The sequence below is a fragment of the Cervus elaphus genome, chromosome 20, assembly GCF_910594005.1.
Source record: "Cervus elaphus chromosome 20, mCerEla1.1, whole genome shotgun sequence".
Lineage (NCBI taxonomy): Eukaryota > Metazoa > Chordata > Mammalia > Artiodactyla > Cervidae > Cervus > Cervus elaphus.
In genome coordinates this window covers 105502957-105524383 of record NC_057834.1, presented here as the reverse complement: position 1 = coordinate 105524383, position 21427 = coordinate 105502957, and positions in this window count along the sequence as shown.

Here is a 21427-nt window from a genome sequence, read left to right as displayed (position 1 = left end):
CGTGATCCCCCAGGGTGGAGCCTCTCTGAGGACACCCGGAACAAAGAGGCCCTTAGATTTTCCACTTGGGCTTGCTCTATTCTGTAATCATTTTAGCTTCCAGTCTGCCAGTCCTTAGATTAACCAAATCTCTAGCAATATTGGCTGGGTGGACACAGGCTAAGTCAAGTGGAAAGTTAAGGCAATTATCCAGATGAGTCAAATCTTGCAAAAGGGAAAAAAACAAAAAGAGTACTGAATGGGAGACCTGGTGCAGCTTGTCTCCCTGTAAGCGTCAGCCTCAACAGACCACTGCTCAGCCCTCAAAGTCACTAGGGTGGAAGATCACATTATTCCAAGGGATCAATTAGAATCTAAAACAAATGAACATCATTCCTCTAGCAAGGATTTGTGGAGAGTTGCAATGTGTTAACCCTACATCAAACCCAAGAGCAACAAAGTCATAGTTACCCCCCATCTCTGAGAATCAGAGTTTATACCTTAGGTGGGCAAATAAGACCAAGGGGCAAGCAGGAATCAACAAAATATAAAATAGTCCATCTAACTACAATATGACCCTAATTTTTGTAGGGTTTAGAAAATTAAGCAGCTGGGCTAGATGAGGACAATTTGTCGACACAGTAGACTTAAAGAAGGAGAAAAATTCCAGCACAAAGGAAGGAAGACAATCCCAATGGTGAATTAGATCAACAAAAGCAGGGAGGAGGTAAGAAAGAACACAGAGAATTAGGAAGAAAGCAAGGAGACACTACCAAGAAAGTGCTGAAAGTATAAGCACTCAAAATCTAGTCCAATTTGAAGTCCCAGCCAGTAGTGGACCTTGACAAGTGTACCCTATTATAGGTTTAATTATGCCCCCCAAAACATATGTTGAAGTTTCAACCCCTTTGTGCATGTAAATGTGACTTATTTGTACATAGGGCCCCTACAGATGTAATAAAGTTAAGTCATTGGGGTGGACCCTAATCCAATATGACTTGTGTACTTGTAAGAAGAAAAAGACACCTTACAAAGACAGAAGAGGACCTCCAGAACACCTTGGCAAGAGGGAGACAGAAATTAGAGTGATGCACCTACAGGACAGTGAACATCAAAGATGGTGCCAAGAGCTAGGAAGAGTCAAAGAAAGATTTTCCCCTATCTGTTTCAGAGGGATCAGGGCCCTGACAACACTTTGATTTGAGAAGTTTAGCCTCCAGAACCATGAGGCAATACATTTTTGTTGTTTTAAGCCACACAGTTTGTGGTACTTGTTACAGCACTTGTAAGACGTTGATACACACTGACAAACATTCATTTAGCCTTAGTAAAGGGGCAACTGTCCATCCCAGGGACAATGTAAAGGTATATGAAACAACCCCTAGAAAAGCACTTTGCCCTCCCCAGAAGGAATTACATTGCCAGGTAAAGAGACTGTATCCCTACACCCTGAAGAATACTTGGCAGAAGAGAGGTAGCCCCTCCTTTCTGAGAAGAATGGAGTGGACAGTTTGGATCATGGGTGAAAGTATAAGTTTTAGAATCAAGTTGGTCCAATTAAGCCCCACTGTGCCTCCTACAATCTATGAAACCTTGGTTAAGTTCCCTCTCTGGGCCTCCATCTTTTCAGCTATAGAATGGAGATGATAAATGAATTTACCCCATAGAAGCAAGTGACTTTTTAAAAAAATAATGCACACAAAGTTCTCATCACAGAGCCTGGCCCCTACCTCCCTGGTCTCAAGCTTTATCTGAGGGCCTCCCAAAGTCACACGCTTCTTCCCACAGCTGGGTTTTGTCCCTGCTACCCTCACAGGCTTCAGCTTCAACCAACCCCCATCCATCTCCCCTTTCTAGAATGCCTCTCAGCCTCAGGGCCCACTCCTGTCCCCTTGGCTTCTTCCTCCTCTGAAACCCTCTGACACATGACTGCCATTGTCATCAGAAAACACCAAGAGACAGCTTGTCTTTCATCTAGTATGCTCTGCCCTCCACCCCAGGTTGTTACTTCCATTAAAAGCCAGTTAAAAAGACAAAGAAAAGACTCTTCCATTCTTCAGTGCTTACTCTAAGTCAGACCCTGTGCTGAGCACTTACTTTCCTCATCACTTTACTTCATTTCCCTTAATTCCGTTTTCATGACACCTCGCTAACGTATGTCTCTAAAATTTCTTTGTCTCTCCTGCTGCAATACACCTGCCACACAGTAGGTGCTCAATAAACACTGTTCTAGACACTCAGACTTCACTTCATGTCTTCACTGAGTTAGCTAGAGAGAGAAGAGCCAGGGAAAAAGAAAGCAAGCCTTTTGAGTGTCTGGGAAATTGTTCAGTGCTGCAGCCTGCCAAAAGGGAAAGTACTTCTCCTTTGGAGGATGAATAGGGAGCCCAGAAATTCCACATGAGCCCCCACCTAGCACACCTTGTTCCAACCCATCTTCCCTCACTGCCAACCCCCGACCAAGCTCACCATTAAGAAAATAAGCTCCTTATTGGTAACCTCTTCCCTACACGGCCATACCCCAGGACAGCCCATCAGGCCATTGGGCCTTATTAGTGCCCATGGCTGTGCACTGGTGTGTAACTGGATCCCGAGCCGTGTGCTAAATGCTCCATCTGGAGCTACTCTCTCTGAACACTGGTGAGGGCTGCTCCCTCATCCCCAAAGGTCCTCTGCAGAATGGCTCAGGTTTCCAAAACCTGCTCGTAATGAAGACAGCACCCGTGGCCTGAGGCTGCTCACTCCTGCGCGGAAGAACCAAACACGGAATGGCAGAGACCCACCCTTCCCCATGTTGTTCTTCATATGGGCACTCTGAGACCAAGCTTGTTCATTCTCTGTCTTCTGAAAGGTTTACTCAATAAACATTTATTGAACAGCAACTACATGCCAGGAATTTTTCTGGTCCTGGGGTTAATGGCCGAGAATGAAATAGGAAAAAAAAAAAAAAATCCCTGCTTTGGGATTGTGTAGCTTATATTTTAGCAGAGGGAGACACAGAATAAATTTCATTTTGAAAAAGTAAATTATAGAGATTTTGTGTATTAGTTTCCTAGGGTTGTTATGACAATGTGTCACAACTTGGGTGGTGGGGACAACAAACATGTATTGTCTCCCCTGGAGGCTGGAAGTCTGAGATCAATGTGTGTGCTGGGTGGGGCCCTTCCAAAGGCTGCAAGGGAAGGGTGAGCTCCAGGCCTCTCTCCTTGGCTTCCCGGTGGCTGTCTGCTCCCTGTATCTCTTTGCATCATCTTTCTTCCATGTGTACCTCAATGTATACTGTTTATATTTTGCCTTTCTTAAGGACACCAGTCATGTTAGGTTAAGGCCTATCTGACTGACCTCATTTTAACTTGATTACCTCTGTGAAGACCCCATTTCCAAATAAGGTCACCTTCTGAGAGACTAGAGGTTAGAACTTCAACATATGAATTTAGCCCATAAGAATGTTAAAGTAGTATTCTAACAGAGAATTACAGCTACGTAATAGAGCATGGCAAATAGGGGAAAAGATGAAACAGTTACATATTGTATTTTCTTGGGCTCCAAAATCACTGCAGAAGGTGACTGCAGCAACAAAATTAAAAGATGCTTGATCCTTGGAAGAAAAGCTATGACAAACCTAGACAGCATATTAAAAAGCAGAGACATCACTTTGCCGACAAAGGTCTGTGTAGTCAAAGCTGTAGTTTTTCCAGTGGTCATGTACAGATGTGAGAGGAAGACCGTAAAGAAGACTGAGTGCCAAAGAATTGATGCTTTTGAATTGTGGTACTGCAGAAGACTCTTGAGAGTCCCTTGGATTGCAAGGAGATCAAACCAGTGAATCTTAAAGGAAATCAACCCTGAATATTCATTGGAAGGACTGATGTTGAAGCTGAAGCTCCAATACTTTGGCCACCTGATGAGAAGAGCTGACTCATTAGAAAAGACCCTGATGCTGGGAAAGATTGAGGGCAAGAGAAGAAGGGGACAACAGAGGATGAGATGGTTGGATGGCATCACCAACTCAATGGATATGAGTTTGAGCAAGTTCCACAAGATGGTGAAGGACAGGGAAGCCTGGTGTGCTGCAGTTTATGGGGTCTCAAAGAGTCAGCCACAACTGAGCAACTGAACAACAACAATGCAACTAATTAACACTGTAACTTAGTAATATGTTAAATAAATAAGAAAAATAAACCAGGTAAGGGAGATCAGAGTGCTAGGACAAGAGCAGACAAAGGGGAGACTAGTAGGAGATGAGGTCAGATGGGAAGAGAGTGTGACCGGGGCACACCATGCACTAAAGCCATAGCATGAATGGAAGCTGAGGGGAGGTTAAGAAAGGTGCACAATCTGGTTTTTCTGTAGTGTGTGAAGCACTGTTCTCCTGGGAAGTTTGGTCTTGGATAAAGAAACTGACCCCTGGTGGCTCAGCAGGTAAAGAATCCGCCTACAATGCAGGAGACAAAGGAGACATGGGTTCAGTCCCTGAGTCAGGAAGATCCCCTGGGAGAGGAAACAGCTACCCACTCCAGTAGTCTTGCCTGGAGAATTCCAGGGACAGAGGGACTTGGTGGGTTACAGTCCATGGGGTTGCAAAGAGTCAGACACTATGGAGCATGTACACACACACACACACACACACACACAAAGAAGCTGATCTTCACAGTAATGGTTCATGTCTGCAGCCTTTCCAGGGCTTGCCACATCTTTTTCTTCATTGACCCTTTGTCCCGAGACCCTGGACTCCAGGGCACTAGTCTAGGATTTTTATGAGGCCACATCTTCCTGAGTCCCACAGACCCATTTCCACAGAGTTTTTGGACCTTAGACTTTTTGAGCATCATAGGCCTTCTGCTGCACATATCAAACTGGCCTCCATGGACCAAAGCATCTTAATGTACCCACCACAGGGCTCCCCTTGGCCTCACATGAAAAGTGAAAGTGAATGTCATTCAGTCTTTTCTGACTCTTTGTGACCCCACGGACTATACAGTCCACGGAATTCTCCAGGCCAGAATACTGGAGTGGGTAACATTTCCCTTCTCCAGCGGATCTTCCCAACCCAGGAATCGAACTGGGGTCTCCTGTATTACAGGCAGATTCTTTACCAACTGAGCTATCAGAGAAGCCCTGGCCTTGCATATCATACTACAGATGTGAAGAGGAGCGAGCTAGCCTCTGAGCTAGCATCAGAAATAATAAATGCTTCCAAAATGGTCTTCTTAGGGAACAGAAGTCTATAAGAACTTTTACCAACAAGACAATAAAAAGTGGACATAATTATGTTCCCAGATGTGGCCAAGTGGTGTGTCATTAGAGGCAGTGGTGTTTGCCTCTGACAGTCATCACCCACCTCCAGAGGAGTCTGGAAATTCCTCACTTCTGGGCCTGCGGACTTCACCCCAACAGGTAGCTATTTATCTTATCTTAAGATAAGCTGCTTATCTTATCTTAACTTGGATCAAAGGCCCATACAGTAGATGTACCATGTGCCAGGCATGTTATAAACATGTACTCATTTAATCTTCACAGGTACTACTATAGATATTACTAGTCCCATTTTATAGATGCAAAAACTGAGCCTCAGAATGGTTATTTTGCAAAAGATCACACTCGTAAGCTAGTGAGTTAACGGAGTTGGGTCTCAAATCCAGGTTTGGGTGATTTCAAAGCCTATTTCCCCCACCAGTACATCTTGCTGCTTCCCAACAAATCCATTTGCAGAGTGAATGTCTGCCTTTGATACTTGCTCTCATTTAATATGCAGGTAAAAAAATTTCCTTGTCTGTTTCCTTTCTCTCTCTATTTAAAAATCTTATACCACTATAAAATTCTACTTTAAAAAAAATTAAAAGAGTATCTATTATTTCTTCAATATCCATCTCCCATGTAACTTATCTGTGAATCCTTTCAGTTCAGTTCAGTTCAGTTCAGTTCAGTTGCTCAGTCGTGTCCGACTCTTTGCGACCCCATGAATCGCAGCACGCCAGGCCTCCCTGTCCATCACCAACTCCCGGAGTTTACTCAAACTCATGCCCATCGAGTCGGTGATGCCATCCAGCCATCTCATCCTCTGTCGCCCCCTTCTCCTCCTGCCCCCAATCCCTCCCAGCATCAGGGTCTTTTCCTTTACTGGTCTCTAAGTCATGTCTGACTCTTTTGTGATCCCAGAACTGTAACCCACCAGCTTGTTCTGTTCAGGGGATTTTCCAGGCAAGAATATTGGAGTGGGTTGCCATTTCCTTCTCCAGAGGACTTCCCAACCAGGGATCGAACCCAAGCCTCCTGCTGCATCTCCTGCATTGCAGGCAGATTCTTTACCACTAAACCACCGGCAAAGACCTTTACTGAGAGCCCCATTCTCCTGACAAAAGCTTGATATGTTCTCTTTATACTTTGAAACACTAGTCAAGCAAATATGAATTCAGAATCAAATGGACATAGTCAATGTCTGTGACACTGAGCAAGTTATTTACCTCCCCTGAATCTCACTTCCTTGTAAATACAATAGGGATTAAAATTCCTACTTCATATGGTTTTCATAAGGATTAAAAGAAATAATGTGTGTAAAGTAGCTGGCCAATAGTAGTTGCTCATTAAGTGCCTTCTCCCACTCTCTTATGACCTCAGAACATTGTGCCTTACAGAAGAACTATTAGCAGTTGCCTTTGATAGTATGGCCTGTGTTTTCCATGTTTTTGGAGACACCATTGTAATAGCCCATAGTTGGTGCTCTAGAAATGTTTATGGAATGCGTTTAAGTTGCAATTTACTGATCTTTCAAGAAAGAAATAGAAAGTGAGAGGAAGGAAAGAAGGAGAGAGGGGGGAAAAAAGAAAGGAAAGAGAGAGGAAGGAGGGAGGGAAGAGGGAAGAAAGGAAAGGGGAAAAGAGGAAGGGGAGAATATCCACCAAGGGAATGAGTGGCAGGAAGAGAAACCTACAGACAGAGGCCCATACAGCCAAGATGAATCACAAATCCATCTGTTTTCTAAAATTGTAAGAGCTAGCCCCATCAGGACTGCACCCCTTATCCATGTGCCTCAAGTACACAAACATGTGATTTTTAATGGATAAATGGCAAAACATGGGAAATTTAGGCAAAGCCCCCTTGCATGTGTTAGAACCAGGACCACCATGAACAGCACCTCTGTAAGTATCAAGAAGATCCATTTTGCTCCCTTCTCCCCCACCTCACCGTGAAAGTCCCCAAAGGCAGGTCACGGTGCACGACAGCTCAGGTCCCTCTTTCTCCTCTTGGCAAAAGGACACCTAGTTGCAGGCAGAGCCGCCAGGCTTTTGCTTCCTCTGCTGATAGCAAATGAGGGAGAAGAAATGGGGCCCCTCTGCTCCCACTCCTTCAATTAGAACAGGCTGATTTCCCTAACAGGATTATCTCTGTCCCTCCCCAGAGCCTTTCCCATTAATGAAGTCATCAATGATGTTGCCTGCATTCACCCACTGGAGTGCTCCGTAGCACAGAGATCAGTTAGTAACCTACGCAAACAAATGCACAGTTCGTAATTCTCACCTTTAACGTCTTTACAACACTTTCTCCCTCCAAAAGAGTGTTTCAACACTAATGAAAAGACCTCTTCTCTGTGAGCACCATTCCACATTTTATCACTAGTCTCAGGTGTTGTGAGGTGTCATGGGTCGTTTCTAGCAACTCCAGGCAGGAAGAGAGCGGCAACAGGGACATGTTCCCTTCATGACAAAGAGTGACAAAGAGTGTTCCCCAACCCACACCCTAATCCATCAGAAACTTGAAAATAATGAATCAGATGATCTAGAAAATCCATAATTTATAAGGAACATTTAATCATGTGTAACCAGAAATTGAGACACGTATCTAGAAAAGTATTAGTGAAGGACACTGAAAATCCCACAAAGCTCTCACTGTAGTCCAAGTGATCTTCCTAAACCACTAATAGGATTACTTCACAGTCTGCTTATGACTTTCCAATTACTTCCCATCGCTGTGAGGACAAAGTCCTCCTTCCCTAACACAGTCTGCGAGATCTTGCTGTGCCACACACACACACACATACATGTGCACATAATTGTACACATACACCTGCACAGGTGTGCATACACATACACACAAAAATAATACATATGCAAGCACACGTGTACACACATGCCCAAACAAACGCAAGCACATGTGCACACTTTCCTCTATTGATCTTTCAGGCCCCAAGGCAGGTGTCACTTTTTCCAGGAAGCCCTCCCTGAAACCTTAAAGGTAAATCAAATGCCTTTCATATGACTCCCCTGCACTTTGTATTTTGCTATCTTAACCTTTCTACGCTGTTTTGTAATTGACTATTCACCTGCCTAGTTCCCCTAACTAGATCTCTAGGTAAAGATAGCATATATACAGTCTACCAATGTAGCCCTGGGGTCTGCTTGCTATGGCCCCAGTTAATACAGGACCTAACTCAATAAGTACTTGTCAAATCAAATTTGGTTGAAGAGACTGAATTTAATATGACCCAGAGAATTGTAGGCAGGCCTACTAGCATGTAGTAGGTGTACAATAAATATTTGTCATTGAAGTGAACTGAACTGAATAAGATTTGGATAATCTCACAGGAAGGCATCATAGAGATTAATTGAATTTCAAGGAGTTAATAGCCGATTTTTTTTATACAGTTTATGAGGTTCTCTTGGTAAGTATCCTGGGGTGGTTGACCATTCCCTCCTCCAGTGGATTACATTTTGTCAGAACTCTGCTATGAGCCTTCCATCTTGGGTGGCCCTGCCCAGCATAGCTCATAGTGTCATTGAGTTATGTAAGCCCCTTAACAGCATCAAATGATATTGCTATGTGTGATGAAAGATGCTGTTGTTTGTTATTGTTCATTTGCTAAGTCATGTCTGACTCTTTGTGGCCCCACGGAAAGATAGTCTTCACCAAAGGGGAGGGGTCATAGTGGAATAGGAAAAAAAAAACCTAGAGGGAAGAAAAAAGAAAAAAAAAGTCACATCTGACTTTACAACCCCAGGGACTGTAGCCCACCAGGCTCCTCTGTCCATGGAATTCTCCATTTCTCCACACAAGAATGCTGGAGTGAGTATTCCCTTCTTCAGAGGATCTTCCCAACCCAGAGATTGAACCTGGGTCTGCTGCATGGCAGACAGATACTTTACCATTTGAACCAAATGGCTCCTTTCACCCGGCCCTGATCAAGAGAAAGTCAGGGGGGAAACCACTGACTCCAGTTGGCAGCTGGGCTGGAGAGGGCACTCTGCTGTGGGCAGAGGATTCCTCAGCATGTCAAGATGCTTGGCCTCCTTTTCTCAGATTCACTCTTCACCAAATAGCCCATAAAGTTTCCCTGCAGATTTCCTACCGGGAGAACATGTGCTGACCCCAACATTCCTGCCCCTTCAGCTGTTCTGTTTCTCATTGAAAATGAATAAATTGGCTCAGCTCGTGAACTGGTCTCTTGGAAGCCAGGCTAGTAGGAATCCACCCTGAGCCCTGCTCCATTCTGAGTTTAAAAAACAGATATCAGGTTTCTAAGTTTACAGAACTGCCTGGCCTGAGCAGTCCCTGGGCCTCCCAGAACACACTGCTATCTCACTGCTTCTAGATGCACTGGAAAGCAAACCTAAGACTTAATGATCACAGGGCTTAGAGAACTAACTCTGCCCCAGAGGCTGGCCATCCTGGGGCAGTCAGACCATGAAGGCACCACCTGAACCCAGGCAATGACAGGCAGGCAGGGACTAAAGGTACATACTTTGTTAACGGGGACCTGGCATCTGGGCCAAGGTATCAGGCGGGCCCAAGTTGTGAGAAAGGGAACAAATAAGCATCAGGCAAGACTCTCTCTGGGAACAGACAGGGTGAGGAGCCTGGAACAATAGTAACATCCCAACACTGGCTTCCGTTTGTTGGACACTGACTATGTTCCAAGCATATTCTCGGTGCTCCATAAACATGATCTAATTTAGCGTTCCAACAGCCCTATGATCTAGGTACAAACAGCACCCTAATTTACAAGGAAGAAAGGACTCTGGATACAATACTGAGGTTGTCAATATACTAGCACAAATGTTATGCAACTGCCAATATTTGTCTATTGTTTACCTGTCAAGAAAATGGCAGTTTCATGGGCTTCAGAGGGTTGACCCAGGAACCTAGTCAGGATTGAATGCATTAGTGAGAGAAGACAGAAGTGAAATAGCGGAGGGGTCAGCAGGACACAACCCTCGAGACTCAAGGGAATGATGGCCACAGTGTGGACAAGTCCCTGGCAGGCCATTGTCAAGGCCCTGGCAAGTTATGGTGGGGTTTCTGGTCGAGGGGAGTGATCCCACAGACAAGCCAGGTGTTGTTTATCAGTCAAGTCACAAGAGAAGACTGAGCTGCCCCCTTTCCCAACACCCAGAGAGCCAAACAGCCGCTTACGTCTCCGTCAGCCCTTGCCGAGCCCTTTGCTGTGAACAGAAATCAGATCGCACGTTGCCTGGAGTCAGATATGTGACCAGACTCGGTGCACTGTGCAAGATTTCACTGATGAAAATAACTTTCTCCTGCTGCATTTAACATCTGGTGTCACAGATTTTTGCTAAGAGCCATAAAATCACTAACTTGCAGAGAAAACCTCATTGTTGAAAAATACATTTATGGAGGGGCGGGTGGCAGCCAGCTCTGGACCTGCCTTAGTGTTAAAGGCAGCTCTTTGTCTCCTGGGAGGATGAGAAATCTCATGAGGCCTTGGAAGGAATGGAGGGGGACCTGGGGGGCAATAGAAAGACTCACCCGAGCTAGTGACTCTGTCACTGTATAGCTGAGGGAATTTGGAATGGTTCCTGAACCTCTCTGAACTTACATTTTCATATCTACCAAAGGAAAAAAAAAAAGTGATGATAAAATGGCCACCTGCTAAGGTTACTCTGTGTAGATTCAATGACATAACATGCGATAGTGCCTAGCCCAAGAGTAAATGCTGGCTTCTTCTCCTTGTCTTTTCCTTTCCTTTTTTTGCTCTCTGATATTTCCTTTCAGACCCCAGTGTGCCTGCACACTGTGGCATTTGTCAAGACTTGTCCACATAACACTCCTTCAAGAGTGGCCCAGGTTGGTCTGGTTGGGCCCCTGTGCTCTGCTTGGAGTGGAGGTGCTTATGTCCTCGTCTGTCTCTCCCAGTAAAATGAAAGTTTTTTGGGAAAGAGATTGTGTCCGTTCACTGTCTGGCACACAGTAGGTGCTCAGCAGTTCGCTGAATAGAGGCGAGGACTATCTGGTGTCAAGGAAAAGCTTTGAGGGAGAAAGCGGTGCCACAATCACTTATGGCCACCAGCACATACTCAGCAAGCTTCTGTGCCATCCAGGTCTGGTGTCAGAGCTGGGGATACAGGAATTAGGTGATAAAATGGGGAGAGCATGAGGGTGCTCAGCTTAGCTGGTAACTGGGCACTGGGACCAGAGGGACCACTCTCTGTAACTTGTCATTTGATGACAAGAAGGAATCCCTCTCCTGCTTGTCAGTCTCATGGCTGCCTTTGCAATTCACGTTAAGTCTGGTTCTCTGCATCTAACTGCTGCCCTGAGCGGAGTGTGAGAAGGGGGCATCCTGATGGGATTGACTCTGCCCCAGCTCCTCCCCACCGCATGGTCTTGACTTTGACCCACCCCTGTTTGGTACAGAGGCTTGCTCAGAGCACCTGCAGTCTCCCGTCTCTCCCTCTCTCTCTGTCTCTCCCTCCCTCCCCACCTTTCTTCCCCACTCCTCCTCTCTCTCTTTCTCTCTTTCCCCACCTCAGTGTATGTCCTTCTGTCTCTGAGCGTGTGTGTCGATTTCCCCCACATGCTCTCGTTTTCTGTCCTCTCTGCCTGTCCCTCTCGGGCTCTCTGTTGCCCTGCTTCTATCTCCCCATCTCTCTGTCTGGGTCTCTCTCTATGTAGGTGTCTCTCTGTCTCTCCAAGTCTGTCTCGGCTCCCCTCCCTGTCCCTCTTTTCCCTCCTGTCTCCTTCCCAGCTTCTCCCTTACCTGAGCTACTCCTCCAGCTGCCTGGGGTCTCACTCAGCCCAGCCACTCTGCACATATTTTTAACTCTCACTTATTATCTTTGCCGTTGCCATTTTTGGCTGTGGGCCACAGCAAACAGAATGTGAGAAAGCAAAAACTAATGAGCTTCTTCAAGAGAGGATAGGGAGCTTCTGTTATTTCATTTAGTCCTCCGAGTCTAACTTCTGGCACTTCCGTCACATCTCCAAATGGTAAGTGAAGGTTGCTACTTTTCAATTTGGTTGGGCTGTGTAGCACATTTCATCAATTAAAATGCACCCTTGGTGCAAAATCACAACAGGGCAGGCAGGAAGGGTGTGAGTGTGTGAGGAATTTTTTTTTCAAAGTTACTTTTGTTCCATGTAGTTGAGATCTGTTCAATGCAGCCTTATGCTCCAAACAACATCAGTGTTCATGGAAAGCAACATGTGTACAATCTACCGCAGTGCATCGCCCTGATTGGCTGAGGACCTACAGGACCTGGCAGAGCGCAGGGCTCTGAATTTAGCTCTGGCTCTGCTGACTGGCCTCCCAACCTGTGGAATGACCTGGGCCGGTCACTCAACCTGCCTGGACACTGCTCCTGACTCACCCAACCCTTCCCCATAGACCACAGGGGGAGTTCTTTAAATGAAAAGATCTTCACCGGAGGCAATGAATGAATGAATAAATGGGATAATTAGCTTCACCAACTTCCCTCATATTCATCCACTCATTCAACAGTTATTGATGAACTGTATGCCAGGTACTATAGTGGCTTCAGCTTTTGGAAACATTGGGTCCAAAGATTTCAGCCTTTCTCCTTGTCCTTCCCTGCCAAATGGAGATGATTCATTTTAGTCACTATGAAAGACAATACCTTCAACCTCCCGCCCTTTCTACCTTTATGACTGTGCCTTTGACTTCTAACCGGCAGAACAATTCTCAGAGCATCCTGAGAATCTGCTTGCTGGGTTCTAATCCTCAATTTGACTTGAATGAAATTCTCCTTTTTTCTTCTTAAAAAAAATTGCTTGAAGGGAGAATAGGAGACACACCTTTCAAAACATTACTGTTGTTTCCTGGTTATAACTGTGACAACATTTATTATAACAAATTGTAAAGTAGTCATAATCCTTCCTCCCAAAGATCACCACTGTTTTCAAAGGAAAGTTATATTTAACATCACCAGAAACCAGCAGGCCTGAACTAACTCAGTGAGCTGAGTCCCAGAGAGAAAATCGAAATTTAATGTAATACATGAACTGAGCACCTGCCTTATACCAGCAGCTGTTTGCAGCTACAAAATTAGTACACTAGAGTCTTGCCCTTCCAAGACTTGAGAAACATTGACTTATTGGTCATTTTTACCCAAATATTTTAAACCCAGGTCTAAAGTCTTTACACCAAAACCATAATTTGGGAATGGACTCTATATCTAATTGTCAGTGCAAGTGTTTCACCCCTTCGCAAGTTTCTTCCCACTCTGCATGCCTGTCAATCATCACCGTTCACTCCTTCCCACTCCCTTTCCTTGGTATTTCATTCACTCAGAAATTGTGGCTACTTGACAGCCTTATCTTGCGCAATGTCAGAGATTAGCAGTAGCATCTTGAGCAGGATGTGAATGATGGCACAAAGTAGGCTGGAAGATGACTAACATCGCACTTTTACAAGGTCCCACAGCTCCTTCCTTCTTACAGCCCGGACTGGCTGTTGATAAATGCTCTGGAATGAGCAGGATGTGTCTGTCACCAAAGGGTGTTGTTCAAAACTCTAGTCCCTCCCAATATTGAAGGAGGGGGAAATGGTAGTCAAATAAATTTGGGGAGTGCCTCTGGCCACATCCTAGTCACAAAGCAAGTTACCACGTGGAAGGCCCTGAGAAATCTGCTTAACTCACTTTACCCCAGAGATTCCCAAATGTCTGCCTGCGGATGTTAAAAATATCAGGAACTTCCTAGTGAACTCAGTATGGGACATAAATGTCAGTTATTGTTATTGTCTAAGTTATTCATATTAATATTATGTGAATATTATAAAGAGAAACATTGAATCTGGTGTTATTAACATATCTTCCGCTACTGTTACCACTGCCAAAGTCATTATCATTGTTATACACAAGGTCATCACCAGTCTGACCCTTGCCCAGTTCAGTGAATTCACCTCCCACCCACCCCACCCTTCAGCCTTTCCAGATGGCTTAAAATGCCCCCAAACAATTGCTCTTGCCCTGAGAGGCTCATCTAACTTACGTGCAGCCAACTCCTACTCATTTTTTAAGGCTCAAATTTTCTCCACGGTGGAACCAACCCTGAACCCCTCAAGAATAGGACACCCTTCCTTGTTCTTTCTGTTGCATATTCTTCATCCACTGAGTAGGACTGTTTGCTTCCCTGTCTGTCTTCACTTCGAGGTTGGGAATTCCCAAAGGACAAAGACTGTGTCTTTTTCATCTTACTCATAGGACTTAGTAGAGTGATTCATGGATGTTTCCAAATAAAGACATGCAAATGGACCTGCATCCAGAGATCAGGCAGACCCAGTTAAAGGGACAAGTGAAGAAGATGCTTGAAATAGGGAAGATGTAGGCAGGAGCCGGCATTTAGAAGCTTCATCTGTAAGTGACACGCCGGTTTTAATAAAGACTCTTGACAGCATTGGCAATTTCCAGATATGTGGGTGGTCTTTCCAGAGGCATTAGAGAGCAGGTTCCCAGGAAACAACTTCAGACGGAGCACCAGGAAGTCAGGATGAGGTAAGCCCTAGAAAGACCAGGGGAACTCAGATGCAAATCTGAGTCATTGAGAACTAGTCATTGGATTGATTGAACTAATGGCCCAGAATTCCTTAAACTCTCCTTAAATAGGGAGAGGATTGAATCCATATTCTGGGACAAGGCTGAGTCCACAGGTGCAGATGAAGTGGCTGCACCTGGGGAATTAGAGGGCTCCAGGGACAGGAAGCCAGACTGATCATTAAGGCTTCCAGGTGCTTCTCTCTACATGGCCTGACTAAGATTTGCCTCCCTCTTTATGATACAACCTCAGATTCCCCCACACTGTGGATTTCTGCATTCAGAATCCCAAGCCATCAATGTGGCTTCCACCTACTTTCAAAATCATTTGTGCCTTAGAGTTTACATCCCTGAGTGAGACTCATGGAGTTGTGATCCAAAGATTTGTTCACCACCACAGGCTCAAAGCCAGTCACCACAAGCCTCAGTGACTAACACGGTAAAAACCACGTGTCCAAACAGTTTTTGGATGAAATAAAGATGGATATGAGTGGGATTCTTTCAGAAGGATAAAACTGTTCATTTTCTTTTAATAACTGAAGACAAAAATCTCCCAAGTATCTGTACCAATCAGAAGGGGAAAATACAAGAGATTCAGATCAAGCTAAGAGGATTGGAAATAAGCTTCTAAAAATGGGGGAAATGGATTCTAATTAAATCCTGAAGTCCCAAATCCATATCTAGATCAAATGGTGAAAGGAAAAGCAGACCATTTTGGTTCAAGATGAGTCTGTTGACAGAGCAGGAAATTCTTCCATAAAGCAAGAAAAGAGATTGGAAAGGCTTTAAAGTTCTACTTTGGTGTTGTTTGTTTAGTCACTAAGTTGTATCTGACTCTTTGTGACTGCATGGACTGTAGGCTGCCAGGCTCCTCTGTCCACAGGATTTCCCAGGTAAGAATAATGGAGTGGGTGGTCATTTCCTTCTCTAGGGGATCTTCCCAACCCAGAGATGGAAACTGAGTCTTCTGCATTGGCAGGCGGATTCTTTACTGCTAAGCCACCAGGGAAGCCCAAAATTCTACATTATTCAGTGGAAATTCTAAAGGATGGGAGAGGATTTCTTAGTTTTCTTTTTACTTTATCAGTCTGAGCTCCAGGGAGCAATAAGAGAAAGAGACAGAAATGATGGAAGGATTGATGGGTGAAGGATGGATGGTTGGATAGATAGACGGATAGAAGGATGGATGGATGAGTAGGTGGGTGGATGGATGGATGGAAGGATGGATACCATTCTTTAAATGTAGATAAAATGGTAAGGTTCTAACTCAGGCATCTGCTTAGTATTTTCCCCAAAAGGCTACTTATACTTTCCCAAATCCTGTGCTTCTTGAGATGGTCAGAACAAATCCCATATGTGACGCAAATGTGCACTGGGATCACTCTGTCCTTTCTGATTCTAATAACATTGCTGAGACAATACCCCCACTTCATTCTACAACAAATCTAATACTCTCCCTAAGATTGGCTGTGGACTCCAGGTTAATATGTTCTTGATCCGTCGTTACCCAGATTTTTTGCTCCTGCTACATCTAGAAAGCATTCTTGCTTCACCTCCCATATTTGTCCTCTTCTCTCTGTTCCATGATGACTCAAATATACAGTTTCACCTCTTTCCTTGGTTTACCCCAAACACCAATCCTGAACCATCTGCTGAGAATGTAGAACAGTGATGAGTGGTTATGAGACAGAGCAACAAACAGGTAAGAATCACTATTAAGCAGTTCTTAAAATCTCTCAGCCATACCCACAACTGGGGATTTCTCACTTGTTTCCTTTCTCAAAATTCCTGGCCTCCTGCCATGGTTATCTGCCCCCCTCTCTCTAGATTCTTCTCATATTTTTCTTCTCTGCCTGCTTCTAACCCAGCACATTCCCACTTACTTCACGTCCATTTGGATCTCTCTTCATTTCTTCCCTGTGGCTCCTCCCGGCAGCACCCCTGAAGCTCCATGATCAAACACACCCATGTGTGTCTGAGACAAAGCCTTCTCTCTCTTCACAAGGTCTCTACTCTTTGTCTCAAAGTAGCAATTTTTCGCCCACTCTACCTCACACCACATTTCTCCTCCAGCAGCCATCCTTAGACACACAGCAATCATTATTAGGTATATTTTGAATCAAGAGCTGAATGTCTCTGCCTCTGATCTCAATCTGCTACCTGGCCCAGCCCAGCCCCACTGCAGTTCTTCTCCCAGGGTTATTCCCTGAAATCCAGCTGGCACTCGGGCTTCTTAAAAACTCATCATCTTGAAATGTGAAGAGTTCGCAGGGACTGATAATTACCATTTATTTTGCTTTATTTAATGTCACAGTAATTCCATTAGATGGATAGTATTCCCATATTATTAGCTTCCCAGGAGGCTCAGTGGCAAAGAATCTGATTGCCAATACAGGAGATGTAGGAGATGCAAGTTCAATCCCTGGCTCAGGAAGATCCCCTGGAATAGGAGATGGCAACCCACTCCAGTATTCTTGCCTGGAAAATCCCATGGACAGAGGAACCTGGAGGTTCCAGTCCATGGGGTCACAAAGAGTCAGACATGACTGAGCACAAGCACTCCCATATTACAGATGAAAAAACTGAGGCTTAGAGAAGTTAAATCATTTTTTCCAGAGTCACACAGTTTTTCCTCCCACCAGTTCATTTCTATTCCTGTAGCCAGAGTGATTTTTCATTTCTGTGGCCAGAGTTATTGTTCTCAAAGGGAATTAAGAACATGTTTACTCCTGCTGAAAACTCTTCATTGGCTGCCTGCTCTCCTCAGGGCAAGGCTTACTCTCCCTAGCCTAGCACACAAGGTCATTCAAGACCATACACACACATACTATTTACCTCTCAATCCTATCTTTGCCAATCCACCTTCTTCTTGATCTGCCTTACACTCAGGTTCTAGCCATACTCACTCACATGTTGTTCATACCTCTGGTTCTTTGAACATGCTGTTCCCTCTGCCTGTCACCATCTCCCTACTAGAATGAAAGCTCCTTGAGAGAAAGAACTTTGTTCTGCTCACCACTGCTATAATGCCTACCCCTACCATGATGCTTAGTACACGGTAGATCTTCTATTTGCCCGAACTATCTCTCACACTCATTCTCCAGGCATCTCACATGTCACTTCCTCCAAGCCTTCCTGACAGCACAATCAGGTTCCAATCTCTCTTTTCTGTTCCCTCACAGCACCTCATGTTTATGTCTGTCATAGCTTTGATCAGCCCCTACTGTGATTTTCTCTGTACTCTTTGACCTACACACTAAATAGTGAATTTGAGAACATGACTACATCATGTATGCCACTGAAGTGGGCAGAGTGCCAAGACACAAATATTGGTGGAAGTCAGAGGGAGGACCTCTGTCTCTGGAACCAATGTGTGGGGCCATCACAAAGATGCTACTCTTGACAATTCCAAAGCAACATAGCCCAAATGGATGGAGAGAGAGAACACAGATACATTACCTCGGCTGTGGGTAAAATTTGCTCTTGCTGTGCCTCTAGCCAAAGACAATGCCTGGCATAAAATAAGCTCAAGCTATGAATAAAGGAATGATCAAGAGTAAAGCAAGTTCTGGGACTAGTATGTCCACCCGCGAATGGCTTTTCTATTTTGATGCCATTTAGTAACCTCTTCCTCCTGTAGTGCTATGACCAATATGGCGGAATTAGAAAAGTGACATCTAAGACATTTAGGGTTAGGAGTAACTGTACAGCAAATTTCATTTATGGACATTTCCAGTCATCTGTATTCCACCACCTTCACACCCAACTGCCTCCAGGTAAACTGTAAGACATGTTTCAGGATCCAAGAATGAGCCCAGCCTTTCCACCTTCCCACCAACGTAGTTCTTCTCTGAACACTCACTGGTTGTCTTCCCTTCAAGGCCCACCTCACACCCTAGTGCCTTCTGGAAATAATGGTTCACCAACTCCACTCCAGAAGAAAATTCCTTCTTCTCCATTTCAAGAACCTTTCAGTTGGAAGCACCCTTGTGACTTGAAGCCTAGATCAGGTTATCTTGTTGTTTACTATGAAATGTGTGTATGCTACTGATACCTGGGCTGTGAGCCCCTTAAGGGATCATAGGGACCCACTGAACACATCTAAAACCTCCACTTCTCACCACTTAAAGGAATGTAGGGCATGTCTGTTGATAAAATCTTCTCTTCTCCTCCAGGACACCCCACCTTAAAAATCAATCCTTTAGGGTTTAGAAATGCAATGTAATTCAATAGATAATTGTTGAAATTATGTCTGATGGCTCCAGTCTGTACCAGATGCTAGAAAGAGACTAACATTTTCCTGAGCACCTCCCCTGTACCAAGGAAGGGTCTTCATTTCATTTCATCCACACATCAGGCTTGAGGAAATTATCAACTCTATTTTATAGTCACTTTGACAAGTACGTCATTTGTAGTTTGGGACATGGAGATTCAAAACCAGGTCTGATTACAAAGGTCACAGCCTTTCTACTTCATCTACTGACCCCAGTATTTTATTTATCTCTGAAAAAAAATCTTTATTTTTGTATGACATATAATAAATTATATCAGTAATATGCTTTATACTATATAATATATGATAGTCAAAATTATTATAAATTATTCCAGACTTATTCTGTTTAAATGTATATGTCATGGAATCTAATTTTTCAAATGATGAAAATAAACTTATTTACAAAACAGAAATAGAACCACAGGTTTCAAAAACAAACTTAGGGTTACCAAAGGAGAAAGGTGGGCAGAAGGAATAAATTAGGAGCTTGGAATGAACATTCACACACTATTAAATATCAAATAGATATCCAACAAGGATATAGCACGTATAGCACAGGGAACTCTACTCAATTACCTATATAGGAAAAGTACCTGGAAAAGAATGAATATATGGATAGGTATAACTGAATCACTTTGCTATACACTGAAACTAACTCCTAATAATTATTGGGAGTAATTATATTCCCGAAAAGTATTAGAGTATACTTTTTATTGGGAGTATAATTTTTATTTATACTCCCAATAAAAATTTTTAAATGCACGTGTTCCCTTGGGATAGATGCAAGGAGGGAGGAAGGACGGGCAGATATGCAGTGGTATGAACAATTTGCACGGAGTATGGCACAGAAGCTCAGGATAGGTGAGTTTCAGTGAGTACCAGAAGAATGGGAAGGAAAAGGCTTTAAATATTTACTAAGCTCCTATAATATGATAGTAGATTTTCATATGTCTTCTCATTCAGTCTTCATAATGACTCTGTGAGGCTGTTACCATGAGGAAACTGAGGCCCAGAGAACTAAGTAAATTGCTCAAGTTCACAAAGCAACGAAATAGCAGAGCCTGGATTAGAGCCCAGATCATTCTGGCTCCAGGGTTGACTCTCCTTTCTTTGTCCCAAGCTGTTTCTTAGCAACAAGGCTCTCAGTGGAGGCCTTGAGCACAAACAACATATAAATGGGCAATAGATGGGGCCATTAAGTGTTAGTCACTCAGTCATGTCCAGCTCTTTGTGACCCCATGCACTGTAGCCCCAGGCTCCTCTGTTCTTGGGATTCTCTAGGCAAGAATCCTAGAGTGGGTTGCCATTCTCTTCTCCATGGGATCATCACAACTGAGGGATCGAACCTGGGTCTCCTGTATTGCAGGCAGATTCTTTACCACCTGAGCCACCAGGGAAGCCCCATACATTTCTCATATCTTTATGAGAGGAGGGAGGTTTGCAACTTGGAGCTGGAGACCAACTCCTGCATGCTAAGTCACTTCAATTGTGTCCAACTGACCCAATGGACTGTAGCCTGCCAGGCTTCTCTGTCCATGGGATTCTCCAGGCAAGAATACTGGATCGGATTGCCATGCCCTTCTCCAAGGGATCTTCGTGATCCAGGGAATCAAGCCCGCGTCTATGTCTCCTGCATTGGTAGATGGGTTCTTTACCACTAGCACCACCTGGCAAGTCCGGGTGTAAAAGTGAAATGGAATTAAGGGAGAGGCTTTGGAGGGATTTTGTTGATTTCCCAGATAACCTGGGACTCCAGCCCAACATGTACAAGAGCCTTGGGCTAGGAACCAAGGTGCTCATCACAGCTCTGCTAGTAACTGACCAGTGATGTCACACAGCTCTACTAGTAGTTAAGTAGTGATGGGCCAGGATGTCCATCACATAACCTCTTCAGGGTTCCATTTCCTGTACTGTAAAATTAATCTGTTGATAGGGTGACTTAAGACCTGAGCATCCCTGAGGTGTTGAGGATCTTCAGAAAGTAACAGCAAAATACACTGTTCTCTGCTTATCAAACTGTTATAGTCCAAGGCCCTTCCTGAGGAGCTAAGCATCTCCAGACAGTTCTGTCAGCCTGAAGATTGCTTCTTTCCCCATGTCCTTTGTCTCTATGGGTCTAGAGTAGGTGATAAATATTGATTAAAGCAGGGGTCCCCAACCTCCAGGCTGCAGACTGGTACTTCCTGTCAGATCAGCAGCAGCATTAAGTTAGAAATAAAGTGCACAGTATACGTGCTGAACTTGAATCATCCTGAAACCATCCCCCTCACTCCCGATCTGTGGAAAAATTGTTTTCCATGAAATCCGTCCCTGGTGCCAGAAAGGTTGGGGACTGCTGGACTAAAGCACTGATGCTTGGCTAAGCGAAGAATATAAGCGCACACTTGCG